Source organism: Odontesthes bonariensis, chromosome 7 (genome assembly GCF_027942865.1).
Source record: "Odontesthes bonariensis isolate fOdoBon6 chromosome 7, fOdoBon6.hap1, whole genome shotgun sequence".
Taxonomy (NCBI): Eukaryota; Metazoa; Chordata; class Actinopteri; order Atheriniformes; family Atherinopsidae; genus Odontesthes; species Odontesthes bonariensis.
The window spans coordinates 29,904,905-29,917,988 of record NC_134512.1 but is presented as its reverse complement, the minus strand read 5'-3'; the positions used below and the strand labels follow the sequence as shown (position 1 = coordinate 29,917,988).

Here is a 13,084-nt window from a genome sequence, read left to right as displayed (position 1 = left end):
ATTTCCTCTTGCTACACCCTCTACAATGGACTAAAATATTATTCTTTTTCCCCAAACATTCTATTTTAGTGGGTGCAATGAGGTCGTGAGGAGGTTTTCAGACAGTATGATAAAAAATGCTCCAGAAAACATCTCATACCCCACCTTTAAAGGCTAAAACACACACAAAACATTTTTTTTTGTATACAGCTATATAAATTCAGGCGTTAAGGGGTTAACAAATTGAATCCTCTGCACAGGCTGCGTGAACCCTGCGTCTCAGCCGCAGCTTGAGCCGCACTGCACAGGCGAGAGATTCAGAGTTTCGCTGTGGTGGGCAGTTGTATGTTAATGCTCCCAAGTTATAGCTGAACACTTCCATGTCTTCACTTTCAGAGTCATATCGTCCACAGATTACACATCCCTGTGTTTCACAACTACTGAACAGAGGCTGTCGGGTGTCGATACACACACGTATGGCAGTTCAGCGACGCTCACTCCATATCTTAGTGTGAAGCTGGCATCACTCTGTAATCTTCATGAGATATTACTTGGTAACTCTCTGGAAAATCTCTGCAAGAAGTCCAGAGCGATTGTTGCGGACATTGCTTTCTCACACACCTCCACACCGGAACATCAGATTTTTAGGGCAACAGTGATATACAATTTCAGGCCTTTGGCTGAGTTTTCCAGATGCGGAACACATTGACCAAAGCTATCTCTGAATCATCGGCACAAATCTGAATGTTGCTTTTCAGAGTTGAACTGATTTGAAATGACTGGCACTTGTAACAGGTTATTGTAAGGTGGAATTAAGGTGTGTAAGCAGTTATTAGCTTCACATGTATCAAAAATTGCAAAACAACTAACTTGAAAGGAGGTCTGTTTAAATCCATACCGGTGAGACGGCATTGATCAGCCTCTTTTTTCTCTGCATAATTCTCAGCATCTTCCTGCAAAATAATGATGAGCCTCAGGGGAAAGGGTAAGGTAAAGGGAAAGAGTTGCGAATCCTCTTTTCTTGTTAAGTTTTTGAAGCCACCTTTGTAAGTCATCATCGCAGAGCTGAGGCCTTTATTCCCAAACTCTGCACAAAATATCAATATGGATTTAGGAGTCTCCCTGAAGCAAGGTCCTCAGCTAATTAAATCTGTAATCACTTTGTACCATAAAAACACAAGCAGAGGGGGATGAGGGGCACTTTAAATGAGGGCCAGTTGAATTTTATTTAACGAAGAGAGCTAATTGGGTCAGAGCTTCTCATCCTCATAAAGCAGAGAGGTTTTCTGCCATCTAGTCAGACTGCTTACAGCTCTTTGCCCTCAAACTGAGACCGAGTCCTTCTGTGATTGTGAGAGGGAAGAAGGGCGCTGAGATGAAGATGGAGCACCATGACTGTTTTCAAGGCTGCAGCAATTGCATATTTTATGTTGTCATCATTGTTTGAAGTCTAGTTTATTGTAAGGGACACAATGAGATTCAGAGGTGCTCTGTGCCAAAACCAAATTCCAATAGAGAAAGGTGCTACAAAGACATACTTTATGGGTCCATGAACATTTTCATGGTTCATCTGAATAGAAGGGATTGTTTGGTGTTGTGTTCTGCGTTGATGCCAAGTTTGAATGTGTTCCAGTCAGCTTCTCACTGACTCAAGCTATTATGACTGAGTATGTTTACGTGACACTATGGAAAAAAACAAGATATTATTGTGTTAGTCAGACCAAAAGTGAACTTTTAAAATGCATGTAAATATGTTATTCCTATCAAAATCTAATCTACATGTCTGTAGATACATTTAAAAAAAAATATATATATATATATAATCTCTTGAAGCCACTAACACACCCAGATAATGCTTTTCAGATTCAAATCACTCCTACATGTATATACTCAGACTCAGATTGAGCTAGGTGCTCTGCACATGGTCCATGTTTTTCTTATTACATCATTTAGTTAAAACAGTAAAGTTTACAACTGTATTTGCAGGAAAGCTTTTCTCATTCACATCATTTTCTGTTTCTGTCAGACAGCTGAACGCATCAGAAGTGCAATGGAAAATCAGCCAATTAAGACTAAGTTTCAGCTCATTTAGACTGCTGGTCTGATTTTGTAATTACAGTTTCATCTGACAAAATCTCCATTCAAGTATTAAAGACAACGATCAGTGCAGCTAATTCAGATATGTTTACATGTACTAGAAAGTTAGAAGTGTTAGAATGTCTTGAACATTTTATTAAACAGCATCACAGCAGCAAACATACTTCAGTCAAAAACTTGATAGACTGCTGGCAGTAGCTTTGTCTTACACAGTCTATAGTTACTGGAATTAGTGAAACATCTCATACAGTGCTGTTTTACTTTGTCATGAATTTGTCAAACCACCATGTTTTAAAATACCTCACCTAACGAGGCATTTAGAGTTTCATTGTAAATGTATGCCAATCCAATTCAAACTCTGTGCCCCGCCCACTTGCATCCACACTGCAAGGCCGATGAATTTAGCTTTGCATGGAGATGTTCTGTTGTCAGCTGTACAAAGGAGCATGCATCTTACGTCTACCCCTAGCCTAGGGGATGTAAGGGCCCAGTGGATAAACTATATTTGAGGTCAATGTTCTTGCAAGAGTTAGCAAAAGACTGAATGTGCAGCAACCATTTTTCATCGGACTGTTTTAAGAACATGGTCCAATTTAACGATGCTCTTGTGAAGACACTAAGCCACAAAGAGAGATCAGTTCAGACTCTCAGTGCCTGAGGTTGAGATGAGGGGAATTATTTCGGAGCTATTAGGAATTAGGAATTATATATTGGGGAAGTCTTTGAGAAATCATTTGTCAGGATTTAGTTAATTATTTATCTGTTAATTAATCAATTTATTCATTTAGTACTAGCTAATGCTAAGAATTTAGGTAATAATAATGGCATAATCCAACTTCTTGTTATTGCTTTTGCTTTTTGAAAGATTTACATTATTGTGACGTCATTACTTTGTCAATTGAAGGCTGTCTGGTTGAACAATTACGTTATCTAATTAGAAATACTGCAGCTATGTGGATAAGTAACCGTGATATTTATGCCAGGAATATACTAGCTTTTCATTACGGATACACGTGTTTATCATGGCTTCCCTCACGTATGCCGTGTTTGTTTGGAGCGTCATTTATGTACATCCTTAGACATTGATGCTATGTTTTCACAGCTGCGATATGTAGGTGACCACTAGTTTATTCAGTTTTTTTAGTCAGGGACCATGTGCAAAGTACATTAATTACAAAGTAAAGAGATGACCTGCATCAGATTGTAGCTTAGAAGCTAATTTCCATCTGCAGTCCCTAAGTCCACATTACTAGGGGTAATGTGGGGCCAAATTTGACCTAATGTAGGGTCATCACTGCATGAAAAGAGGGATTTGTGGATGTATGTGGCCCCTTACATGTCCGCATACGTTGAGCCCCTGCATTTGCGGTGGTAAAAGTGAAAACTTGGCCCAAATTGTCGCAAATTGACCTGGCAACTGCTCCCCCATGCCCCCCTCCCCTTCCCTACTTAGGAGAGCCTTTAATATGTAAATGCCAGTGATCAGGTCAGGAGCTGCCACAGTCATTTTCAAGTGGGGTGGGGTGAGGTGAGGTGGGGGGTGGGCAGGCCTGTTTCTACACGTTCATCACTATCACCTCCAACTCCAGCCAAGTTTGTTGCTGTGTTGTCTTGAAAAAGAAGAGGTGCACGCTGTCTGCTGGTGACAGGTGATGCATATCTGTTTTTGTTTCTCCCAAACACCTCTTTTGTAATACCGCTTTTTGTGGGCAAAATTCAAGGATTCAAAGGTTTATTGTCATATGTGCAGTTAGAAACGTGTTTCCCTGAACAATGAAATTCTTTTCTTTGTTGCCCGCACTGGATGTCCAAATGTATAATAATAAAGATAAGATAAAGATAAAATAAGCATGCAACAGCAATATTCTAAAAGGTTTCTTAAATAAAATAGAAATATAGAAATAAAAATATAGAAATCTGGCCTGTATACATAATGTGCAGTAGTGCGCTCAGTGTTTTATTGTGTATGGCTTAATTCGGTGTCACAATGGTCACAATATCGCCGAGGTCTTTTCTTTGTCCTTGCAGAGTCCATTTTTGTGTCAAAACAGTGCAAATTGCCAGCTGTGGTCAGACAACATTAAATAGCAAAAGGACGGGAGGTTGTCTCGCGAGTATTCCGTGTAATGACGTATACGCATATGATTGGTGGAGCTTAACGGCTCGCATAAGCTCTCGTTCAATCATGTATGAGAAACATTGTGTCGTGCAGTGTAAACAAAAAGTTTAAGGAGCAGATCTGGCGGCAGAAAGGCAGACAGAGTCCCGTGCTGTAAAAACTGCCCTGGTTTGCGGAATACAATGGCTGGAAGACAACTTGCTTTCAACTCCCCAGCAACTCTCTGCGGGTCTACAGGTTTGTGTGTTTTTTTCTACTTGCACATGACCATTTGATTGTTTAATTTTAGTCTTGTTGACACTGTACAGCACTTGGGACAGTTCTCGCTGATTTTAAATGTGCTGTATATTAAACTTACTTACTCACTTGCTTACAGGCAGATAAAATGAAAGTCCTGTTGAATGCTATGACCGGAATGTCTCGTATGGTGGCCAGCACTGTGGATACGGTCGTGGAGAGGGTGCTGGAGGGAATCGACCAGAGATTCGCTAGGTTGGAGGCAAGATGGCCGTCGAGAACGGACTGGAGTTACATTCCAGAGAAGTTGAAGAGCGCACCCCCAAGAGAAGGCGGATACAGAATCCGAAAATCGCGGTAAGAGTAGGTTATTGACTGTGGCTTTAGGCTAAACTCAACTTAATTGTGTCCATCACGTGAAAACCAGTGTGAGTTGCTTTATTTAAAAAAATGAATTTCGTGTTTTCAATTTATAGGAAGCAGCTCGCCGCCTGCATAACTCACCGTGGCATTATAATCCAGGTCAAGGGTAAGAATAAGTGAATGTTCTCCCAATATCTAGTTGAGTTGGACCCGATGTTACGTTACGTCAATGCAGTTTTTTTTATTAACCATAGGCCTATTGTTTTTACAGGCTACTGTCACCTCACAATATGGATGTAACGAGTCGCTTGAAGGAGGCGGTGTCAAACAGTCCGAACTTCAGAGGTAGACGGGGACACTATCGAGGGTGAGCGGCGCTGACTTTTACCACGGCTGGCACTGATACTTTTAAGCACTGGTCATTTTATTCATTCCTCTTGTTTGTTTTTTTTAGCTGCGTGACGGACCTGTGTGCTGTGCTACAGGCGCGTCTTGAAGCCAACCCGAAATACTCACAGTCTCACCACAGAAGAGTGAAAGAGAGTAAGAACATATACGCTGTCAATATGACTTTTGTTACTTTATAGACAAGTTGTCAATATGCTGTGCATGGCTAGACTATGTTTTGATTATAATCATGGTTATTCCAACAGCTCCCAGAAGCCAGCTTCTGATCCAGGATGAGGACGTCTGACAACTCCCGCAGACCCTGCAGGGACCGGAGTAATGCGAAGAATGCGGATTCCAAACGGCGGCGTTTAGGCTTATTGTGTATATTGTAGTCTACAGCAGTGTGTGTGTATAGTTTTCAATTCTTTATTATCAAAATGGTTCTTATTACAATATAAGCTATGTACATTGTGTGGTGTGGCAATAAAAGCGCTTTAAAAAAAAAAAAGTTTCCTTTTTCATTCTCAATAGATTCACGTCATTCATGCCTGCATTAGCCTAGTCATAGTGCAGCTTATAAGAATGACGTGAATATATGAAGTACACAAACATCCCAGGAATATTAGTAATCATAATCAAAATTATTAATCATAATTGCTGAATGATATGCCCATATAAAGTATGCATATATTAACCTTATTGGCCAATGGGCGGTCAGCTTTACAGGAGCTTTTTTTATGTAATCACGTGCCTTTTTTGTCCAATACCAGCGAGGCCAGTGAGAGGTCCAGGCACTCTCACAGCGGGGTGCTAATCGCTGGGCCATTAGCACCCCGCTGTGAGAGCCCGCCGCGAGTCGGGTTCGTTTCCGACGATTTTCTCGCTCAACAAACTTAAAGTTTGTCTGCCTGCAAGCGCCCAGGTGCGTCCGAAAATTAGGCAAATTCGCGGAAGTTCACTGCCGTCCACAGTGACACAAATCCCTCTTTTCATGCAGTGCATATGGTAAAAACAGTGGGAAGTTTTGAAGACAAGCTTGTAGAGAAAGTCCGCAATTAACTGCATATGTAATAGTCTTTGCACACAGGCAAGCATGTGAACATAAATGCCCAAAACGGAGCAAATTGATTCCATAAACATGTGATTAAAAAGCAAGGATATTCTTGGCCAGAGAGGGATTCTGATGGTTTAAGGGAAAAATGATAACAGAATCAATCTTTTACTCAATAAGTTTCTAGAACTGCTCTCAATTTACTTTGGGTATGCCTTGGAAAGGTTGTTAAGAGATAAGAAGGTTTTTTTAACAGCACTTAATTGAATTAAAATAAAATAGACACGCATGGTTCCATTCAGAGCAAATGGTGGCAGAGTAGATAAATACATCATTAAAAAAGTCACAGAAGAAACAGCTGAACAAAAAAGAGTTGCTTTTGACAGGGGGGAGGCTCTCGTTTTTCTCATTCCCTTAATTTGAATCTAAATAAGTCGCTGTGAATCTGCTGCCTCACTGTGAGTTGCAGCTCCGAGGTGATGACTTCTTTCTCCGTGTTGCTCACATTTGTGTCTGTCCCCGGGGTTCTTTGTCTAAAGAGCCTGGACTGAAGAGGCAGGCGGGCCAAGCACAGTATGTCAGGGTTAGCCTAGCCCTGGAGAAATCTTCATAGTGACCTGATTTTCTTTTGCTTGCTCCTCATATTCCCCAGATCCTATACTCATATTCACCTGATCCTCTGTCTGAGCCACTTAGTGGGGAAAAACTACTTTTAACACTGAAACTAGAACAAGGCTTAAAAGTTCAGTAATTGCAGATGCACAGCAGTTACAGTCCTAGTGCCAGGCATTTTGGTGTTCTTGCAGATGTAGTTTTATTGTTAAATCTGGCAGATAATGACATTCATTAATAGAAATTGTGCATAGCATCTTAGTATTTGACTGCAACTGTTATTATTAAACTTCACATCTTCAATGTCAGTGTGAAAGCAGCGCATAAAGGAGAATCTCTCAACCCAGCTTGTCTATTTCTTCTCACAGAGATTTGAATTAATATTAGTGATTGGTCCTCCAGTCACGTTCAGCTCTGTCTTTTCATTCCAGCATCTGGATTTAATTGGTGCTGCGCTGTAAAGCCACAGCTGCTCTGCCTGTTAGGACAATAAATTACCCCAATTAGTAGTTGAACAAAAGAGGCTGTCTGACACCATAGACCACTGCCATGCCTAGAGATTGGAATGCAATGGAACAAGGCTTCTATCTGACTCGCGGCTGTCCCAGAACACTTGCCCCATCATCTTTCTGATCAAAACACCAATCAAGCCTCGTGGATACATAGAGCAGGGGGAGATTGTTTTGCATGGCTTGCATGACCATATATCCTCAGTGGCTTAGTATAAATTAGATAGAAAAAAGTGTCAGTGTTAGAAATCAATGCAAGGTACGTGCTGTAATTGCTGGGTGGATGATTAATTGGTGTTTGCATCATGAGTTGTGGATACATCCAGGTTTTCTGGCAGCCGCCTGCCATATCGATGGCACTGGTAATGAAGGCAATAATGAGGGACGGTTCAGGAGGATGTGGAATGGGAGGAACAATAGGAACATCTGTGCCTCTCTATAGTTAGAGTGTAATTGAGACCATATTTCATTTTGCTTTGTGAAAGCTAGCCCTAGTATACTTGCTGTCGCCTGTCCCTGAAAGATGAGGCGTTTATTTGCTGCTGTAACACTTTCAGCAGCTTTAGCAGCTCAGGTGGTCTACTGCTGAGACGAATGTAGGGTAGCGGCAGCTTTCATGGCAGCCTCCGTCTTCCACGCCGCGACCTGGCCATGCCACCTCTTTTGTTTTACCACTTGCTGTGAGCACACTATTAAGCCAGCCAAACATTGACAAGAAAAATGAAGTGTGCTATTTCCTGTGGCCTCGAGTGTCTTTCTGAATAATGAGTGCATTGCCCGCACCCCCAAAGTTGTCTCTCCGTTTCTCTGCTGTCAGTTTTCCACTTCCCTTTGAAGTTCCTGTCTGCTGACTGAGCGGACGGGTGTGTAGGTTGTCACTTGTTTCTGGGAAAAAAGGCTAAATCTGTGAAACCCAAAAGATGAGAATTAGATGAATGAAGCTGATTTTGTAGTTAAAATCCTAATCCTCATCATCTAGAAAAAAAATTAATGAGAGAGAACATCATAACTTGGAATGTTTCCCATATCTTTTTTTTATCATTATTACTTCATTTTAAATGTAAAATCGTAGAAAATTGTGGCCTCCCACAACAAGCCACTTAAAAGAAAGGGGGGCTCTAGTGCTACCTTTTTTACCCAGCCTTATTTTTCCCAATTATCGGCATGTGAGCAAACAGTCTGACAGGACTGACCTCCTCTCAGAGCGCCGTGGTCATGACTGCAAGGATCTCCCTGCTTATTATGACAGAAGTGTTATGGTAATGGAAGGAAAGTCTGTACCACGGCGATAGCGCCGAAGGAATGGATACCCTATTATCCGCCACTGTGTGGTGGTAGTAATGGTGAGACAGAGGGCATCCTATCTGTTATGGCGAAGATGCATTTTGAATGCGTACAGATATTATATATCAGTGGATGATAACGGCAGGAAAGTGTCTCTTCTGGGTTATGGTCATGATGCCAAGAAAATGTTAAACATGGTCCACACAGGGTACTGAATACACTGTTTCTGTGGGGGTTTATGGTGATAAATTGAGGGGAGTGGCAGAGTTTTTCCCTCTCTGTTGCTGTACTAATGGTGGGCCAGCCAATGTGTTCAAAGAGCGTGAATATCCAGGGAGAGGAGGACAATGAGGAGAGAGTGTGTGCACGTGTGCATATGACAAACAAGAGCCAGGCAGTAGAAAGAGAGCCTTAGTTAGCTGTCTGCTTGGCGCTTCGCCGCCCCTGTGATGTATGTTTATGGCCCATCATCTCTAGCCAATTACCCTGCCTCAGTGTAAGAGCGCAGCGCCTTCTCATCACGGCCGTCAGTATCTGAGTGTGAAGAGAGACGGCGACAGTTAACGCTTCTGGACATCCTTGGCAAAGCATTCTTTTCCTTTGGGGACTCTGGAGATTCATCCTCAAAAGTAAGCCAGTCTGTAGCTGCTTTGGGAATTAATAGCTAGTTTATTATCTTTGTGTGTCTGTGGGCGTGAATGAGTGTGGTGTTTTTTGTTTTTCTCTGAGTTGGAACAGTATCTGTGCAAACTTTGTTAAATCTCATATTTCCCATGCACTTCTGAGTTTTCATCTTTATACGCATGGTAGATGATTCACAGGTTGATGTATTGATGTGTGCATACAGTTGGACGCTGTAAACGATGTGTGACCATGACACAGTGAAAACTGAACAGCTGTGAAGTGACCTTGGCGTGTCGGGTCCCTTTGTTTTCCAGGTACAGCTGAAGCAGACGTGTTTGTGTATCCCGTCCACAAATCCATCTAAATTTGACAAGGTAATCCTTTTCTTTCTTTTATTGTTTTTGCATGTGTAGTAAATGTGTTTCCTGCTACTTTAGAGCAGTTGCCTCACTTTTTTCCAAAAAGCCGACGTTCACTTGAAGAGAAGTGACATTATAAAAGGCAAACAGCATCAAACTCACAGCTCAGAGGGAATGACGACTAATTTGCTGTAAGCGGGGAGCTGTTCGTAACCCTCTCGACACTATGAGGGAGCATGACTTCATCTGAGGCAGTGCTTAAACTTCATATTTGAATGCTTTCTCTTTGAAAGTGAGAATGCAGCGTGGCAAGACAAGGGTTTATAAATATATATTTACTCTTTTTTCTTTCTTTTTGGCTCCATATTCGCACAGTGTGACAGATTGAAACTGCAAAGCTGTGTTTGTTTTGGCTAGACGACGAAGCGCTCCTGCCCACAGGGTTTATCAGGCACAGAAAATATTGACCGCCAACAGTTGCACTTTGGTGGTGTTATTGCTTTTCACACTTGTGTGATACAGACAGCAGTCGCCAACACAATCGTAAACCCACAGCCATATTGACAGCTGCATTGCTCTCCTGGGCAGGACTACATATCAAGCTTATGGTGTTTACTTTTTAGTTTATTTGATTAGAGCGCTCTATTTTCCGGACAAACGGTGTATGAGTGCTGGGATTAGATGAGAAGAAAAGAAATTTCTTTAGGTATTTAGGATTGGGTGAGATGCAAAACCCAAAAGAGCCTCTAAATTTCCCTCTGAATTGGAACCACAAAACAATCTGACAAAGCAGCAGCAGAGTGTGTGTGTGTGTGTGTGTACAGGAACGTTTGGGTGACTCTCAATGAACCAGCTTGTCTAATTATTAGCGCACAGTTGAAGTCAATTCATCGACACAGTACGAGTGTGTAGCTGCCAGCTATCAGCTTCCACCACACGGCCGTCTGTTGTTGTAATTATAATCTCACCAATATCACGTTTCAGTGTTTACATGTCAGTAAAAGCAACAAGCAGGGCCAACATAATGAGCTGTTTATTGCGTAATTTAATATTATATTGTTATAAAGTAACGTGATGTTGTGATTAAGTCATAATGTTGTTTCATACATCCAAAAAAGCCATAACATTTCTAAATGAGCTGCTTTCAAAAACGGAATACATCAGTTGTTGCTGCTTTATTGACATGACAGAGAATAGATGTTAAAACTGACTATTTCTGGAATGTTTCGTTTTCAGTGTTCTAAAATGCAGCAAAAACTAAAATGCGTTATTTGTTTGAACCTCGATTTAACAGACGAGTTTTCTTTTCAGAGTTTTCACTGACCAGCTTAATTGTACTTTAAAATATCTAAAGATATCTATAATTTGATGCAAGCAACACAGTCGTAGACAGTTGGGATAAAGACCCTGTTTACCATTACACTCATCACACTTCCTTATATTTCCTTCAAATCAGAAACTCAGGGTACAAATTGTTTGAATTTTCCAAGAATAATCTATTCATATTTGCTGAAAAAAAGATTTCAGCTTCTCAACAGTCTGTGTTTGTCGTAGTGTGATTCTCCTCATCATGCTGCTCCATACAGTTTCAATAGGAGACAGATGTGAGCTACAGGCATGTCGGTCAAGCACGCACACTCCGTGTCTATGAGGGAATAATGTTGGATGTCATGCAGAGTGACGTCTGGCTTTGTCCTGCTGAAATAACCTCAGACCTTCTGGAAAAATGTGTCACTTTGATGATGGCATATGTCTCTCAAAAAGTCCAATATATGCCACTGCATCACTTCTATTTTCATACATATGGAAGTCATTTATGCCATGGACACTGATGCACCGCCATCGCATCAGAAGCACTGGTTTTTGCACCTTTCTTTGATGGAAGCCTAGATGGTCTTTCTCCTCTTTGACACGTAGAACCCAACATCCTCATTTAGTATAGTTTCAGGTTATATTTCTGAATGCAGTGGCGGACTGTGTTTTCCAAAGGTACTTTTGAGCCCACGTGGCTGTATCGATCATGGTGGGATGAATGTTTCTGAGAGCTTGAAGTTCATCAAAAGAGTTTCCCGCAGACTTTCTGAGTCCTTTCACGATATTATGCTCTGGAGGTGTTGAACAACCAAAGTTTTTTACAATCTTGCAGGGAGAAATATTTTTGGGGAATTTTTAAATGATTCTCTGACCGAGGTTGGTGGAATATAGTGAGCCACTGGATGTCCTTGTTTGAATGAACTAAGACAATGGTCTTTGGGGCTCCTTTTATACCCAATCCTGACACCCTCACCTTTCACCAATGAATGTGCTGATTGTAGAATTTTCTGTTACTGTTGTTACTATGTGTTCTATGAACTTTTCTGTTGTTCTTTGCTTCTCTATTCACTTTTTGTGTGTGTGTGTAAATAGTATGTTAATATCATTAATATTATTATTAATTATACTAACAAGTTAGTAAGTGAACACAGTGAAAATAATTTTTTTGGACTTGTGTCTGTTAAATTAAGGGTCAAATGAATCAACAAATGACACGATGTGTCTTTATTGCATTTTTTAAAAATTCCAAACTTTTCTGGAAATTAAGTGTCTTTCTGGGTTGTTGATTACCTTCAAAAGGTCGATCTGATTGCCTTTGTTGATTTTATTTTAGTATTGATATTCATTTCTACCACTGTCCAGCCCCTCGTGGAAAAATGTCTTTACTAAAGTAGTTTCTCTATTTTATCTGCATCCACAAATTCCTGGTTGAAATACAGAAGTACAGCTGTTCTCATAACTGTTTTTGTTTTCCTAATGTAAGACATTTTCAAGTGCTGCACTCCAGTGAATGAGACATTTGACATTCTGAAACAGCAGGGACTTGAAACAGGTTGAATCAAGGTGATCCCCCACATTCTCATGTTGAAATGGCATTCCAATTCTGGGTGAACATTAAAGATTCATGCAAACAGCTGTTTCTTCTACAGGACAGCATGGCACAGAGCATGGCTTTTTGTTTAAATTTCAATTTATTAAAGCCTTGAGGGGCCGGGTTTTAAAGAATAATACCTGTAAGTGATGCAACTGCATAAAGGCAGGCAGTAAACACATGCCCTCCCCCCAAACTAAAATGTCAGTATAACAGTGGTCCCGCAATTAAGAAATGACATGTTATACAGTGAATCTGATACTAAACCGGAGTGAGCCATGTTAGTCGAAAAAAGAAAGAGTTGATATAGGTCAAGTGAGTCATTTCCATACAACACTGCTTTGACATTTGCCTGCCTGTTGAATTGTGTAGCAGCACACTCATAGAAGGCTTGAAAAAAAGGTGTGCATGTATTTCAGCTGACATTTTTAGGGTACTCCACGATAAATGCCATGATAATGTATGCTATTTGCAGACAGCCGTGCATCCACTGAATGCAGACTGAGTTATGAGCATTCAGCGTTACTATGGGCACAGTGTATTCGCGGTGAAGGT

At 41.0% G+C, this 13,084-nt stretch overlaps 1 protein-coding gene and 1 long non-coding RNA gene across 3 annotated transcripts in view; both read left to right on the top strand.

The window, feature by feature from the left end:
- Positions 1 to 13,084, top strand: part of LOC142384782 (alpha-1,3-mannosyl-glycoprotein 4-beta-N-acetylglucosaminyltransferase C-like) — a 169,838-nt gene that overhangs the window by 78,914 nt on the left and 77,840 nt on the right. Inside the window, exons 1-2 of one of the 2 annotated variants that reach the window (XM_075471089.1) lie at positions 9,123 to 9,270; positions 9,580 to 9,639. The gene's annotated coding sequence lies outside the window, so the exon portion shown is untranslated. Of the gene's footprint in view, positions 1 to 9,122; positions 9,271 to 9,579; positions 9,640 to 13,084 lie in introns of those variants that run through there. The other variant, XM_075471088.1, reaches the window with a different exon arrangement.
- Positions 4,908 to 5,564, top strand: LOC142384781 (uncharacterized). The gene is made up of 4 exons (XR_012770114.1): positions 4,908 to 4,961; positions 5,067 to 5,162; positions 5,250 to 5,338; positions 5,449 to 5,564. It is a non-coding gene; the product is annotated as an uncharacterized LOC142384781 (long non-coding RNA).